The 15,788-nt window shown below is 43.0% G+C and overlaps 1 long non-coding RNA gene across 1 annotated transcript in view; it reads right to left on the minus strand.

Annotated features, from left to right (window-relative positions):
* The window catches only part of LOC108400518 (uncharacterized), a 116,939-nt gene that overhangs the window by 11,766 nt on the left and 89,385 nt on the right, over window positions 1-15,788 (minus strand). The window contains exon 12 of the long non-coding RNA XR_012127119.1: window positions 7,929-8,090. This is a non-coding gene — a long non-coding RNA (uncharacterized lncRNA). The remainder of the gene's footprint in view (window positions 1-7,928; window positions 8,091-15,788) is intronic.

Here is a 15,788-nt window from a genome sequence, read left to right on the forward strand (position 1 = left end):
TCCAGAGCCCGGGGATTCGCTTGCTATTGTCCGTGCTGCCTGTGTAGTCCCCATGCTGGCTTGTTTCATGTCCACATGCATTTACAGGGGCACATGGACATTTGGTCTTATTTTGACTGCTTGCAAAGAGCTTAATAAAAGACAAGCTTTGGTGCATCAAAAGAACTTAGTCCACAGGTGTTCTGAGCTGGGCTAACTTGTACGCAGAACAAACAGTTAAGCTCTGGAATCTGAGATCCTACATTGTATCAGTTGAGCACCTGTCTTGAAGGGAAGAAAACACCTTTCATTACCTTACCTGTGGGCATGCCAGCTCTGGGCTGTGTAGAGTCACAGCAGATCCTATTCAGGCATGCTAGCTGAGATGTTGCTGTTCCTTCTTTTAATGCTGTCAAAGGCTTCAAGTGGAACACGTTTAGAGAATATCTCCTTCTCTGTGTGCCACCCAAGGTTACTTGCCTGTCATGTCGCCTACCTTTATCACTTACTGAGCACCTAGGACAAGCCAGGCACTGAATGATTTTTAAATACAGCATTGCATTTAATTCCTCCCAGGAACACTGCAAGGTTAAGAAACTTTAAATTGTGTCTCCAAGTTCACGTAAGTTTAAGTGCTGGAATCAGGATGCCAAGTTAGGTCGGTTGGAATCCAGAGCACCCATCTTGATCAACGTGCTACCTCCTGGGCAGTGTCCAGGTTGCCACCAGCTCCAGGGAGTCCTCCAGACTTCTTGCTAGCTCCTCCTTCAGGCCTTAGTCCTTCCAGTTTCCTGTGGCTCTATGTTCAGCCCTCTTCTCTCTTTTCTCCTGATTAGTAGCTCCCGAACTGACCCCATCCACTCCCATGATGGCCCCAGCCACCAGCCACCAACTTGAAGACCTGTCTCTCCACCCAGGTCTTTATCTTGCACTCCAAGCCTGGAAATTCCCCTCTGTGCTCCATCTCCATCAGTGGGGGGGTCCCATGGGCTGCTTACTGCAAAGCTGACCTTCTAGAACTGAGCTCGGTGAGCACCTTGCACAGCAGGCCTGCTCCTCTTCCCACTTGGCACTGACCACACCATCCATCCAGGCCAATCTCCTGGGCTCCTCCCCGTTCCTCGTCCTTCCCTTCGTCATCAGCCCGCTCACACCACCTCTCACAGGCTCCACCGCCTGCTCTCTCAAAGCTGTCCTCTTCCGTCTGTCTCTATCAGCAGTGAAGTCCAGTGATTCTCAACTGGGGGCAATTTTGCCTCTCGGGGGATATTTGTCTGAGAGTTGTCACAACTGGGGGCAGGGGGTACTACTGGCATCCAGCTGGGAGAGGCCAGAGAGACTACTAACCATCCTAGAAGGCCTAGGACAGCCCCGACCAACAAAGATTATATGGCCTAAAATATCACCAGTGCTGAGCTTAATAAATCATGGTCAAGTCCAAAGGTAACCTCGTCTCCTCCCTAAGTTGTTGTCATAGCCCCTAATCCATCTCCCCATGTCCTCTAGACTCTCTGTGGACCCTTCCCACTTCACACCATCAGAAGGGTCTTTTAAAAACACAAATGCAGTCTCTCCTTAAAAGCCACCCATGAGTTTCAGTTCCTTTGCAGATAAAATACAAACTGGACTTACCGAGAAAAGCTGCTGTGTTCTTTGCCTGGCATCAAACCACTCTATCCCTTTACCTTGGTTTCCCTTGCCTATTAGGTGGCAGGGTCCTGTTCCTTGTCAGAGTTCCTTAACCTGTGTGCTTCTCACAGTGCCTTCGGACCATTGCTCAAATGTCACCTTAACATCTCTATGCTTTTCCTGATCTCCCCAACTCTCCACTCACCATCCCCATACCTTGCTTTGATACTCTCTTAACATTTACCACCACTTGGTACATTATATACTCATTTGTTTCCTTGTTCATCTTCTGCCTTCTCAGGCCAGAATTAAGTCCCCTTAAAATAGGAATGTTTGTTTTTGTTTATAAGAGATTATAATAATAATAATAGCAGATGGCATGTATTGATGGCTTATAATCTGTTAGGTACTGCACGTGGTTTCATTTAATCTTCACAACCCCTGTAACACCGAGGTAGTTTATTACCCCTACTTTTCAGATGAGAAAACTGAGACTTACTGAGACCTGGGAACTTGCCCAGTCATGCAGCTAGTTAGTTGAAATGTCACTGGAATAACTATTTTATTCCAAAGCTTATGTTCTTGCATCATCTTGCCTTTCAACATAAAAATAGAAAAAGACCATCAATTCCTTCAAGAGACCTATAAGCTAATTTGCAACTGTAAAGAGGGAAAAAGTAGCATTCTAAACATAATGGTAAAGGGAACAATATGAGGTAGTAAATAAACACCAAATTGCCTAGCTAAAAAGAATTTTACAAGTTATGAAAACGGCAACATCGGTATGAGTTGGGATTACCAGGGTGGGCTTCCTGATGGAGGTGACATTTGAACTGGATGAACTTGGAAGGACAGAAAGGATAATGAAGTTTTCCAAAAGGGGGAAACAGCATAAAGAAACTCATTGCGGGGACAGTTCAAAAGGCATATTTGAATAGACCAACCAGGCAAAAGTGAAGGGTTCTGCTAGAGCAGAGTTTCCCAAGTTGTCCAACAAGGGGACCATGGTTGTTATGCTCAGGAAAGGATTTTTCATTAATTGTAGTTGAGAAATGCCAGGTGAAACAATAATTTTGCAGGACTCATCAGAGCCTTCAGTGAGGTTAACTGTATTATGAATCTCAAGGAAAGGATATTATTAGACACTGGGTTTGTTTTAACAATTTATTTGATTAGTGAGCCACCTCCCAGTTTTTTAGAGTACCTGTGAACATCTCATTAAACCGGTATCCTGAGGAACCAGTCTGGCAAGTGCTATTGTGCAAAAATCATGGGTAATAGCACAGGAGACACTGACAGGGACCATTCCATGGAGGGCCTGGTTGTCCTGTAGTTGTACCGACAGGGCGCTGGTGAAGGCTTCCTGACAGACAGGCAGTGATCAGTTGTTGGAAAAGATTGGTCTAGCCGGAGAGGAACACAGAGGTGCAGGGCAAATGGTAAGGCCTACTGTGTGCTCCAGCTGTAAGGTCGTAGGGGTCTGAACCCAGTGAAAAAACTCATCTCTTCATCCATTTCCATGACACCAGTTTCTTGTCACAATGGCTCTTGTGCCCTCAATTTCCGCAAGTTATTAGGAAACCCCACTGACATGGGCATTAGGGAGAAAGCTGTGAGGACTCAGAAAGAGGACCCCTTGACACTCCCCTGATCATAGCATTTCCCTATTGAAAAAAATCCTTTGTTGGGTCCTCATGTCTCTTCATATTAAAAATAAAATATTGCCCCTGGCTTATTTTACCAGACCTGGCCTCTCTCCCACACCTCATATTGTTCCCCCTTTTTCCCACACTCCCTGTGGAACAAGCATCTTCCCACCTCAGCCACTTCATCTGACCATCAGCTCCGTGAGGTCAGCGACACATCTGACTTTGCTCATTCTGGTGACCAGCGCACAGTAGGGGCTCCATAAATATTACCAAGCGGAGGGATGGATATACAGCTTACCCACTGTAGCAGATGGGGTGTGTTTGCACATGCTTTCTAGTGGATTCAACCTACTTCCAGACCAGTCCCCCAACAGCAAGATTAACACATTATAAAGTAAAACCTTTCGAGTGCATATGTAACCCTTTCTGCTTGACTTGATATGTCACATGAGTTCTCGTGCTTCTGTGAGCTAGGGCTTCCAGATGGCAAGGGTCCTCTTTGTCACTTTTTTGCAGGCAGAAACCAAAACACCACAATCCCTGGCTGTTTATCCTTTTTCCTGATTGCAGATCACCCCTGGGGGCCATCATTTACTATCTGCCTCCTGTACACCTTTAGCATCTTGGGCTACTTTCCTGACCACTAACACCTGTTGGATTGTGAAACAGAGTTAGCCCATTTCTCCTCTGAAATCTTACCTTTCCTCAGCCAAAATTTCAGGTTGGCTTCTATCAGGAAAGTCATCTCAAATACCAGCTGCTGCTTCCAACTCTGGAGGAATTAACCTTCCTGTTGAAGTGTTCATGTAGGCTAAAGGATAGCATTTGTTTTCCGTATTTCAAAAGAATATTTAAGATACTTAAAGCCTTCCGTATCTTCCCCAAAGATATGGAAAGTACCTTTTGCTTCTTATTTCCCACTCTGTCTCTCAATGAAAGCACAGTTCAGTCACCCTGAGTTCTAGTGAGTTTCAATACCTAGGAAACTCACATATTATTTGATATTTTGTTTTTACAACTATTTCCCATTGCTCTTTTACACTGTGTGTAGTTACGTGTGCTGCTTGTGACTTCCTCAGACCAGCCAGTTCGATGTTTCAAAACAAGTAGAGCTCACAGACACTGACTTGAAATTTGAAATTTAAGGGGCAAGGGTGCAGTGACATTTAGAAATCTTATGCCATTAAATCAACTTTGTTACTGTCACTTTTTCTAATACTTATTTGTGGAGGAGACCAATGGACCATTTGAATATCCTTCTGGAAAAAATTTCTGCCTTATTTTTAAAAAGCTGGTAAACACAAGGACATAAGGTTTTAAAGACAGACTGACCACCCTGCTGGGCCTGGCAACATTTTTGTACTATGCTTCCAGAGGGCAATCTCTCCTGATGATTCAGCCCCAGACACACCCAGGAGTCTTCACACCACACCTCTAACAGCTAGAAAATATTTCTCTGTAGTGATATTTTCTGTGCTAGCCAATTTCTAGGCTAGCACTAAGGCCAGAAGTGGGAAGAGATTGTCACCGCACACCTTCAGCCAGCTAAGCCATTCTCAGGCTTAGTTTATGACACTGTGTCTTGAGGGCTGTCTAAACGGAGTGGAGTAACGATTTGGCTACCCTGTGCTTTCCCTGTCTCCAGAACACCCAGAAAGTTCTCAAGGTGCCTGGAGGTAAATTAAAGGTTCTACTTATTTATGTATGCATCCCCTCCCCCACCGTCGAATCAGCACATACCTTTGCACATTGTTCAGATAAGTTCTATTTGATCTAGTGACCTAAAGGTGAACTGCAGGTTATACTCAATTATAGTCATGAGCCCAGTGTAAGTTAGTAACAGTCCTTCCTATTTCACTCCAAAATACCAAGAAACCCCTTAAGGGAGTCTGGTGATTATACCATAGAGGTTTGTAGGAACCAACTAGGGTAAATAATTAGACTATAATTTTAATTAATATTGCAGTGCCTTCTAGCACAACGATGTTCAAGATTATGATAGTATTGCAATAACAGTCAGTGGAGAAACAGTCTTCTCTTGATGAAGTCAGGAAGAACAAAGAAAGCTTTGTCAGACTGACAAAAATACCCTGCAATTTTGGCAATCTTATGTCAAAAGTTTCTAGAGTGTTTAAAGGAAGTTTTCAATTTTGCAAATGCTCTGTTTGCCAAGGTGAATATTGGTCTTTAGTACTGAAAATAAATCCAGAGAAAATGAAAGGCAGGTACTGTACATTTCTAGTTGGCATATCTATAAAACTTTCTGTAACAATGTGAACTTTATGCAAATAATAATGATTAACACAAATTTCATACTGGGCACCATTTCAATGTTTGTTTCATTAGGCTTCATAAAAATATAAACTCACAAGAAAGCCAGTTCAATTAAAGCATGAACTTTTCATTATTTTTAACACATTTTACCTATTTTTAATTGATGAAAGTATTATGTATTTTGCCAACTCAAGCATTTTTCTCACATCTTTAATTCAAACCAGCTTGATTTTTGCAATTCAAATAGGGTATTATTTGGTGTTACCTGGGAGTCAAATAAAGAAATAGTAAAATTTATTAAATAAATCACAATGCGTGCACTATTTCCCAAAGAAATTTATTGTATACATTCAAAATACCAAAAAAAAAAATTTGTTTAACCCTAGCTAATCCTCACACCTCCTTAATGAGGAAGATACTAATATTCCACAAATAATATTTTAGAAATAAGAAAACTTATGCTTTAAAAAGTTCTGTACTTGTCCAAGGTCATAGAACAAGTGGAAGGTCCAGATCCTAACACAGGTAACCTGGAGCACTTGGAATATCCTCTATAGGCTTAAGATAATAAGCTCCTGAGCAAGGGCTGTGTCTTTTTCCTTTCTTTCTGGATTTACTTATTTATTTATATTTTTGTTGGCTTGCTTTTCCTTTATGCATTGTTCCTGGTCTAGGCACATATTAGTATCTCAGTAAGTATAGTTAATGAATGATTTGTATTCACTTTCTGTTAAACACAGCTCCCTATAATTTGCATTTCTATACATTTATGGTCAAACAACACTTAATGTTAATTATCATGACCCCTAAGATGCTGCTAGATAATAGTCACCTGAACCATCATGGAAAGATAAAATTATATTCATGTGCATCTTAATCTGCAGATTAGTATCTCCAGCTGTTGACTGACTTGACCTACCCGACCTACAGGTCTTACAGACGCCTCAGTCACGGCACGTCCCAAATTAAACTGATTTTCTCATCTTCTACCCAACATTCCCCTTCATTTCCCAAGCTTTCCAATGAGATCCTAGGGAGTCAGCCTCACAATTTTTTCTCATTCATCAGCTAGATGGCTATTCACCCTCTATGTGGAGTAACTAATGCTCTGTGATTAGAGTATCAGTTCTACTTACTAAGTACCTTTCAATTCCATCCCCTCCTTTACATCTTCAGTGCCTTAGTTCTGACTCTTATTTTCTTCTGTCCAGAAGATTTTAACAGCCTGGTTACTAGTGCCCCATCTCTCACTACTAGCATTCTTTCTCCTAGATTTTCTTTCTGAAATAGAAACCTGGCACTTCTTAAAAATGACCGACAGCTACCTCTATCCCAAAGCAGTATTTCCTACTCTGAGGCCCATGGGACCCTATAAGCCCTATGAACAGGGAAAGACAAAAAGGGTTGGGGCAGGTACTTGGAAATTTGTAATGCAGAGGAGCTTATTAAAGGCTCTGAGAAGTCCTGCAAGAAGGAATGTCATGTAACCCTAACCCAATGTTCCCTACATTTTTGGGCCTTTAAACTCCCTGTTTTCCCAGGCAGTAGGAAATAATATCTCAAGGAACCAGTGTTCTTCTAAGCATAGTTTGAGAAAAGAGCATCCCATTAGGTGAACCACCTCCTTCCTAAACTAATGACACTACATTAACAGCTATCTCCAAGGAAATAACATGCTCTCCTTTCGTCAAGCTGAACATGAAGTTCCTTCAGAATGGAACTGATTTTTCCCAACTTTTCAATCTGAAGAGCTCTTACTAACAACATTAAGACCCAGCTCAAACATTAAACCCTTCCTCAGGTCACTCCTTCGTGCTTGCTGTGCCGGGCACCATCATTCCACTACCACATGCCTTTGTTCGTAAAGCCCCTTCCCCACAAGATGATTAGGCCCTTTTCTCTTTGATCTGGAGTACCTAGCAAAATTTCCAGCATGTAGTAGAAACTCAAACAATGTTAAGTGAAGGTATAGTTCAATGTATTCCAATTCAGTACCTTATAGGAGTCCAGGTCTATTTGTTATGAAATTTCTTAAGAGTCATCAGGTTGACTCGAAAGAACCCAGGTGAGCTGCAGCTGAGATTTTCCAAAGGGCGATGCACCTATGGCCCTGCTCTAACTGAAGAGGCTAGATTCCACCAGCTAATACATCTGGTGGTTATTCCATCCCACCCCCAAACTTCATGGGCATCTCCTGCATCTGTACCTCAACTAGAAGGGGACAGCCTTCCCCAAAAGAGGAAGAGATAATATTTTCAGCAACAGATACAATTAATCAATGGAAGGCACTAATGTTTACAAGGCATGTTGCTGGACACCCACTGAGTGACCGTCCTCACCCACAGGTTTATGATACCCAATGGCACTGAGAGTTACAGTAATTTCCTTACTACTTACTGGTTGGACAAGGTGCACTGTGTCTGGCTCTGCACAGCTCTGAAGAAGTCAATTTTCAAAAAGTTGCATCAAATCATTTTTCAACAAGTCAGATCTATACATGACTCTGCCACTTTCCAATTGGACAAGTTATTTCAGCTCTTCACACCCCTCTTTCTTCATCTGCAGAATGAGGATACATGAGGCAGCATTTTAAAACATTTAAAACTTCGCTTGGCACATAGCAGGCAATCGTGAAAGTCTAGTGCATTTGATTCTGCTTTCTCTTGAATTTTACAGTTTATAAAAGTAAAAAGAGGAACCACTTACAGGAAATTAATAACCAATTCAAAAATCTGTAACTATGTCTACTTTGGACAGATCTGTATGTCTCTGCCATTCTCCTTATTAAATTAAAATCAAAATATGCTCTTTAAAAAGCCCTCCCAATTCAACAAAACATTGCATTGGGAAGTATACATGTGAGCCATACACATTAATGCTGACTGACTCAATTTACTGCCCAAAGTATAGGAACTGGAGACCTCCAGGTCTTAAAGATAAGGTCCAAATAAAACACTTGCATTGGTGCTATAGTTCTGTCATAGAAGAGTGAGAGATCCTGATTGGAACATAGCAGAACACAACTGTTTGGTTTTTTTTATAAAGTTGGGACCTTTCAAATTATTCCCCCATTATTTTGTAAAGGAATAAAATGCATCAGGCAATTTAAACAGGCCAGGCAGGGAACAAGACACAGCTTGCACTGGGGACTGGACAAAGTCACACACAAAGAAGCCCAGGGACCCTGGGGGAAAGGGCACCAGCTTTTAGGAATCTGGGTCCTCTTAGCATTGGAGTTAATGAGGCCATTGGTTTAGTTATTTTCCTTCCCCGAGATTATCATGATCGATTTGCATGATGATCGTGGAAAAAATTAAAACATAATTCCCAAAGATCAAGTTAGTAAATGCCTTTGAGACTTAGAGCTTCCTGGATGAGAAAGGTGCATTTGTCTCTGAAAGGGGGAAAAGCACTTGAGATGACACACAGTTTGGTTCAATGAGGCAATGGTGAATTCCTACCCCTGCCACACACACACATACACTTTTTTTATTCATAGCATCTTATGCCCCAACTAAACCTCTCTCCCTCAGGAACATGTAAAGAATTGAATACAAATTCAGAGGGAAATAAAAGTCTCTGGGGGCAGGCAGGGCCAAAGAATCAAAACAAAGAGAGAAGAAATATGAATTTGTGGAATACGCTGGTGGTTGAAAAGCCATTTGCTGCTCGTTCAGCCCAGTGACGGAGTCTACATTTCCTAGATTCAAACTGAAAATCTTTCTCCTTTGATACTTCAAGCCCGCCTGAGATAGACAGGTACCGCGACTCACTTCCCTTCTTAGGAGCCACCACCGAATCCGCTGGGATCCCACCAAAGGCAACTACCCGACATCCGGAGCAATTCCTTCTCTAGTTCAGTTTTTACCCCGTTCCGTCTTTTACACGCCACCAGATCTCATTTGTTTCCTTTGAGGGAGACTTGCATTTTCTGTTTCATAGGAAGAGTGTTTAGCTATGCTGGCGGCTGCCTTGGATGACGAGACCTATGAAAACAGGTTAGGCCCCAGAATCTCTGTCAGAATCCCCTCTTTGTGGATCGTTGTGGACAAAGCCCCGTAGATCAAAGGGAAAGCATGGAAAGCGAACAAATCTGCATTCCTGATATTTCTCTTCACGGAACTACTACAAAACAGGGCAACATGAAAATGCAAAACAGAAAACTGCAGCTCTCCCATCTACTAAGGATTTTCCTTTGAGCATGTAAATTATCTTTACAGAATAAGCAAAAGGAAATACAGTTCAACCAGCAAATCCTCCATATCTCAACTAACTTTCCTGCAAGCTACCCTCAGTCCCTTACTTTGTCGTAGGGAATCCTCTGTGTAAAGGCATCCATAGCTTTCTTTAATAATTTGTGTTACCTCAGTTTCTCCATACTTTTCTCTAATCCCCCATTGATTTCCTGCAGTTCATGGTCACAAGAAAAAACAACAACTCCAGAACAGTATATGCCCAGCAAACCCAGAAGGAAGGAAATACTATATTCTTCTTCATGATCGACACACAGGAAGAAACATTTTAAGAGGACAAAAGAATACTGTTGTGGAGACTTTTTACATTTTATCCATAACTTATCCATTGTGTCTTCCCAACGATGAAAGTAATCTCATTGAAAATATAACGCCACCGTTCTAGGCACAAGAGTGACTGTACTGAATTGAGTTTGAAAACGCGTACTGAGTACATACGTTGGGCCAAGTGCCTGCCGGGCCACCATAGAGAGCTGTGTTGGCTGTACTAGAACAAGGGTGCCCAGCTTAAAGGGAAGCTGAGATCCAGCTTGTGTTCCCAGCAAACTGAACACCCTGGTGCTGGCTACATGCACCTGCGGGAAAGGTGGCTTATTTGTATTTCATCTGCGTCAAGGGTCATAGTTTTCTGATAACCATATTTAAGTAAGGGAGCCCAGGATATAGGGAAATAGGGAGCTTGTAAGGTACTAGCAAGCAGATAGTTTAAGAGAAGCATGATATAAATTACTTAAAAAGCAGTTTTAGTGAAATAAAACGTAAACAGTGGGGTGATCATCACCCCTTTGTATTTTCTACATCTAGTCTTTTTGGCAAGTATAAAATAGCTGTTATGTTCAATCATCTCAAATATACTGGACAGAAGTCTGAGTCCTCTTGTTACCACTGAGGAAAATGAAGCCCAGAGAAGTGAATCGACTTACCCCAGGCCACCAGCAGCTAAAGGTGACCTAGAATCCCAGGTCCTCCTGAGGTACAGAGACAAGAAAGAAGGAAGGCAGAGTGGTGTGTGATTGGAGCAGGGTGGGAGCTGGAATCCAGGGGACCCACCATTAATCTCCAGTGCCCTGCACAGTGCCTGGCACATGGTGGACCTTCAAGAATTATTTGTTGAAATGAACTCAGGAAGGAAGGCTGGAGAACCAACATTCTTTGAGCAGGTCTAGGAGGCACCTAGGGTGTCACCCTCACTGTCAGGGTGGTGCTTGCTCTCAGGGTGGCGTCACTCGCCCGGCCCCAGCCCCCAGCCAGCTCCCCACCCCCGCCCTGCACTCTCCCGTCAACACTCAGGGCTTGAGGACTTCGTTTCCAAGCCTCACAGAAAGTCAGGAGCTCAGACTGCTCACCCAAGTCTGCACTCCCGCCTGCCCGTTGGCCCTTCTTCAGGTTCACTGCCATGTCTGCACAAAAGGACGGGAAAGCCCTTGAGGAAAGCTTCCCATCCGTCTTCCTGGTGGTCTCCATTTCATTGCCGATAAGGCGATCTGCTTCACAACACACTTCGAGATATTTGACATCTTTCATAAAATCCAGGTCAGGCATATCTGTCTTCTGTTAAAATAAGCCATTCTACAGAGGCACTTCCTCCACTGTTAGGGTCCCACCAGAAATAATTATTGACAGATTGTCCGCACATTCAGCCAACCCTCTTAACAGGAGCTATAAATTACGGGTTCTGGTTTCCCCCACTCCTTCCAGAAAAACGAGGTAACGCAGGACCAGACGGAGAAACCACGATATTGAAACTCAAAGAGGAGGCTGTAGCTGGAGTGGCTGGCTTAAAACTAACACGTTCCTGTCACATCTTTCAAAAGTCAGTGACTGGCAATATGCAGCTGTTTCTTTTGTGATGAGACCTGACTTTTCTCATAACACTTTAGACTCTGATGTTCACGCAGAAGAAAGGTGATAGAAATTTTCTGAGTGGTAGTGATTCCTCTTTAGACTCAAGATGGCTCGACCGTCTACGGAGGTTCCATAAGGAGAAGAATTCTGCACCCTTGGATGCTCCGTACACTACATACTGTGAATATGGGAGGGAAGCACGAATCACTTCTGATTCTTGACAGGCACTCATCGTGCCTCTCATGAGCAAGAAGCAGGTCTTAGATCCCCAGACAACTGCCTGTTGGAAAACCTGTCAGAAGATGATTAAAATCATTACTGTGCCCTAAGGTGGGATAGCCACTTTGATCCTCTGTAGGCCCAGTTCATTGGCAAAAGATCTAATGTCTCACCCTTGGGTAGAGCATGTGGACATCTATACATCTTCTGGTTGATCAGGAAAGGCGACTTTGCAAAAGAAAAAGGATTTTAGAGACACATACTAACTTAGCTTCTTTTTTGCTGAGGTAAGGGAGAAGGACTCCTTTTTGAAGGTATCTGCAAATGTTTCTTTGTGGAAATAATTGGGATGGACGTGATGTTTTAGCAATTAAGATGTAGTGCAATGCACAAAACTTGTTAGTTGACAGAAGTGTTCTTTGGAGAAAGAGTGACTTGTTGGGCTAAGTGAAGCTGAGGATGCTTTCGAGATTCAGGGCCTGCTTGACCACCCGAGCAGCCCAAATAGATATTTTGTAGGCATGCAGGGTGGGGGTATCAGTCAAGGGGAGAGGTAGAATGGCAATAAAGGAATGAAAAAATTAACAACTGGAAGTATCCTTTATTGGGACTGTCAGGTGGACTAAGGAAATATCCAAAGTGATGGTAAGAAAGCCTGTTCTCTCAGCAGGCTTGAACAGTACTTCTAAGAAAAGGAAATGCAGGCAGACAGGAGAGAAACACCCAAATATGAATGGTAGACACAAGAAAATTATATTTCTGGCTGAAAACATTCTTTTTAGGTCCTTCCTTTTACCCAACACTTGAATAGATGCCAGACATTTCATTTGCAAACACATAACCTGCTTGCTTCACGCTTAAGTGAGAAATGGACAGTCTTGTTCAAACTAGAATAAATTGTTGAAAGAAATATAAGTGCTTAAGTGTCTTCTTCAGGACCAGGAAATCATCTATCACTTGGGCTTTGAGTTGGAGCATTGTAAAAAAGAAACTTGTTCCTTATACTTCTGCTGCTAAACTAGGAGTGAAGGTTGCTGTTGAAAGAGACACTTTAACAGTATCTGGATGAGAGATTAACTCTACAAGAGGCAGAGGAAATCGCCTATTTCCCCTTGTCCAACTCACTCAACTCAAACTGCCCCAAACTGTCAGTGGATTTGAAATGGGAGGAAGCGGCTAATTTGATGACCAATAACAACATTGATGGTTAAGGATGTTAAGATAAGGATAATGTAACTCATGTTTCTAACTCGGAGCAGATCAGCTGCAGGAATCAAAAAAAACATCAGCAATGACAATTGACTCAAAATGATTAGTCATCAGTGATGCAGAACACAAGTTTTCAAAGCAAAAAAGTAGTTAGTCTTATCTCTGTGGACATCCGTGTCACCCCCAAAATTGGAATTACCTATTTACCAGAATTTGAGCTACACCAACATGTCAGTGCCAGCCAAGACTTCCCAGCCTTCCACAGATGGAGTCATTGGATTCTGAACTCAGTGAAAGAACTGTCCATCCGCTGGCTGGCGATGCAGTGCAGTGCTACCAAGTGCCCCGTATAAATGGTGGCTACATGACCGGCCGCCAGCAGGCATCCTGAGATAGGAGCCCCCCACATGTGCTCACTTCCCTTTCACGTGTAAAGGACCTCAGCTGGGTGACTGTGCCAGCGATAATGGAAGTCATGCCAGGAAGGTTGTTCATTTTGCACTGGCAGTCCTGGGTGATTGACATACTGTAGAACATTAAGTACCTTTCACATCAAGACTTTGCATGTTGCTTACACTGGGGTTGGGTGGAAACCTATTCCACTGAAGGTCACCCATGCATAGTCGATGTGCTATGGAAGAATTATCCCACCTGCTTGCCTGATTTTGACATGTTTCCTGATGCCCATGTTTGGAGGGAATTGGTGGCTCTTTCCACGTGACTGAGTATAAGGCAACATACTGTTTCTCCTCGAGAAATGGCTCACCAGCACTATATAGGCAAAGAGCTGGATTCTGATCCTCAGGACTGCCCTGGGGTTTGCCGCCCATGTGCAAAGAACAAAACAATCTCCTCTATCGACAAATGATGATTTCTCTTGTTTCAGTGGCATGACTTCCCCAGAAAGGTCTGCACAGAACCTCAGCATGCCTCTTGGTAGACTATTTTCACTTCTGCAGTTGTGTTCTTGTTAACATCACAGTTGGCACAAAAAATCAAATGACACGTGTTCGTGGTTTATGCTAACAAAGTCCTTCCCCTTGACTCGCTGATATTTAAACACTCTAAGACCACATATTTCTGTGTTCTCTTCATCTGTTTAAGCCTAAATCTGTGCCCGTAGGTGGGGAATGACTGGATACTATCCCCCTGATAGCTGATGATAATATTTCTCCATCCATTGTTAAGCTTCTTAAGTTTCTTTTTCACTTTAGGAGTGTTTAGCATATCGTTTTCTAAAAACCATACTCAGTGTGCCTTAGGTAAAGTAAGATTCGATACCACATTCACAGGAGATTATCTAGGACTAAGCTGCTGAGTGAATATCTCAGGCTCACTCAGCCAGTCTCTCCATAAATGCACCTTCATAAAGCTCTCAAGGGTAAACTGGGTCACTTGATGTTGTTTCAGAACATCTGGAAAACAGTCATTGGGGTGGGGAGGGCAATAAAGGTCCTTTGTGCTAAGGCTCAGGGGATATAGTGAAAACATGGGTGTGACACATACCAAATGATTCTAAAACCTCCATTTGTTTGCAAGTACCCAAACTCCTCATTATGTGCTTTTACTTCAAATAAGAGGGGCTTGGCAAGGACACGGAGTTCAGATATGTGTTCTTGCTCCCACACAAGCTTGAAATCCCTTTTCTGGCATTTTTAAACAAGCCAGAAGCCAACCTCAGCTGAATTGAATATGTATTTTGCGTGCCTCCCCAAGGCGAGCTCTGGTACACCGAAGCCAAGCAGAGGATCAAGCCACAGAAAACCAGAGCCTACAGGTGACCAGCAAGTGTCCACATGAATAGAAAGGACATCACTTCTATTTGCAGCTCTTTCAGATGAACAGCAGCCAGAAAACTGGTCACTCTTCCTGAGGCACTTCATTCATTGGCTGCAACTTTTTTTCATAGGGAGACCCTCAGACATCTTGGGTATGGAAAATCCTTCCTTAAGCATCTTGAATTCCAAGTCAGGGAACTTCGTAAGTGATTGGGTAAGGTGTTTGATGGCTCTCATTTCCCTTAAAATATCAATTAAGAAAACAAAGGAGAGTTTTCCTTAAGGGGTGCACTGAGAGTTAAGGTGACTAGCCCTCAGCCCTGTCCATATTACACTTTCCTCCTTAAGCAGCACAGGGGCCAGGCTGTTCCTTCAGATTAAGACAATATGCTTGCGATGATGAACCACAGTAGCCGTCTATCTTCCTTTTACAATCTGGCTCTCACTGAGCTGAAGTGAAGCCATTTCTTCTGCCTGTGGCTGATTAAACACAGGGTAAACCCGCATCACTAAGGAGGCTCTAATGATTCTCCACAGAGCCCGGGTCAGCCCAGCCCACACCCACAGGCTGCAACTTCTCCACCTGCCCATGAGACAAAGCACCTGTTGCAGAGAGGTGGTATCTCTTTACCATCCAGTGTGTCGCCCCAGTCAGAAGGGATGCAGCTCCTTTGCAACACCAGGCTTCCTGACATGCCACAGGTAATAAATAGTCCCTAAGGAAGTTTTGCTCTGATCAAGGGTGAAAAGGATACAATTTTGGCAAAAACCTGTGCCTTTGGTAAAAGTCTCCATGGCTCATTATACCTTGGTCTTCTTTTATTAAAAGCAGGTCAGGAAATGTCAAGGGAAATCTTTGAAATAACACAACCCTTTATTCATCGACTCATTTATTTTTTTTTCATTCATTGAATGAATTCTTATCAAGCGCCAGCTACAAGTGAGTCCCCACA

This window comes from Manis javanica, chromosome 18, assembly GCF_040802235.1.
Source record: "Manis javanica isolate MJ-LG chromosome 18, MJ_LKY, whole genome shotgun sequence".
NCBI classification, from domain to species: Eukaryota; Metazoa; Chordata; class Mammalia; order Pholidota; family Manidae; genus Manis; species Manis javanica.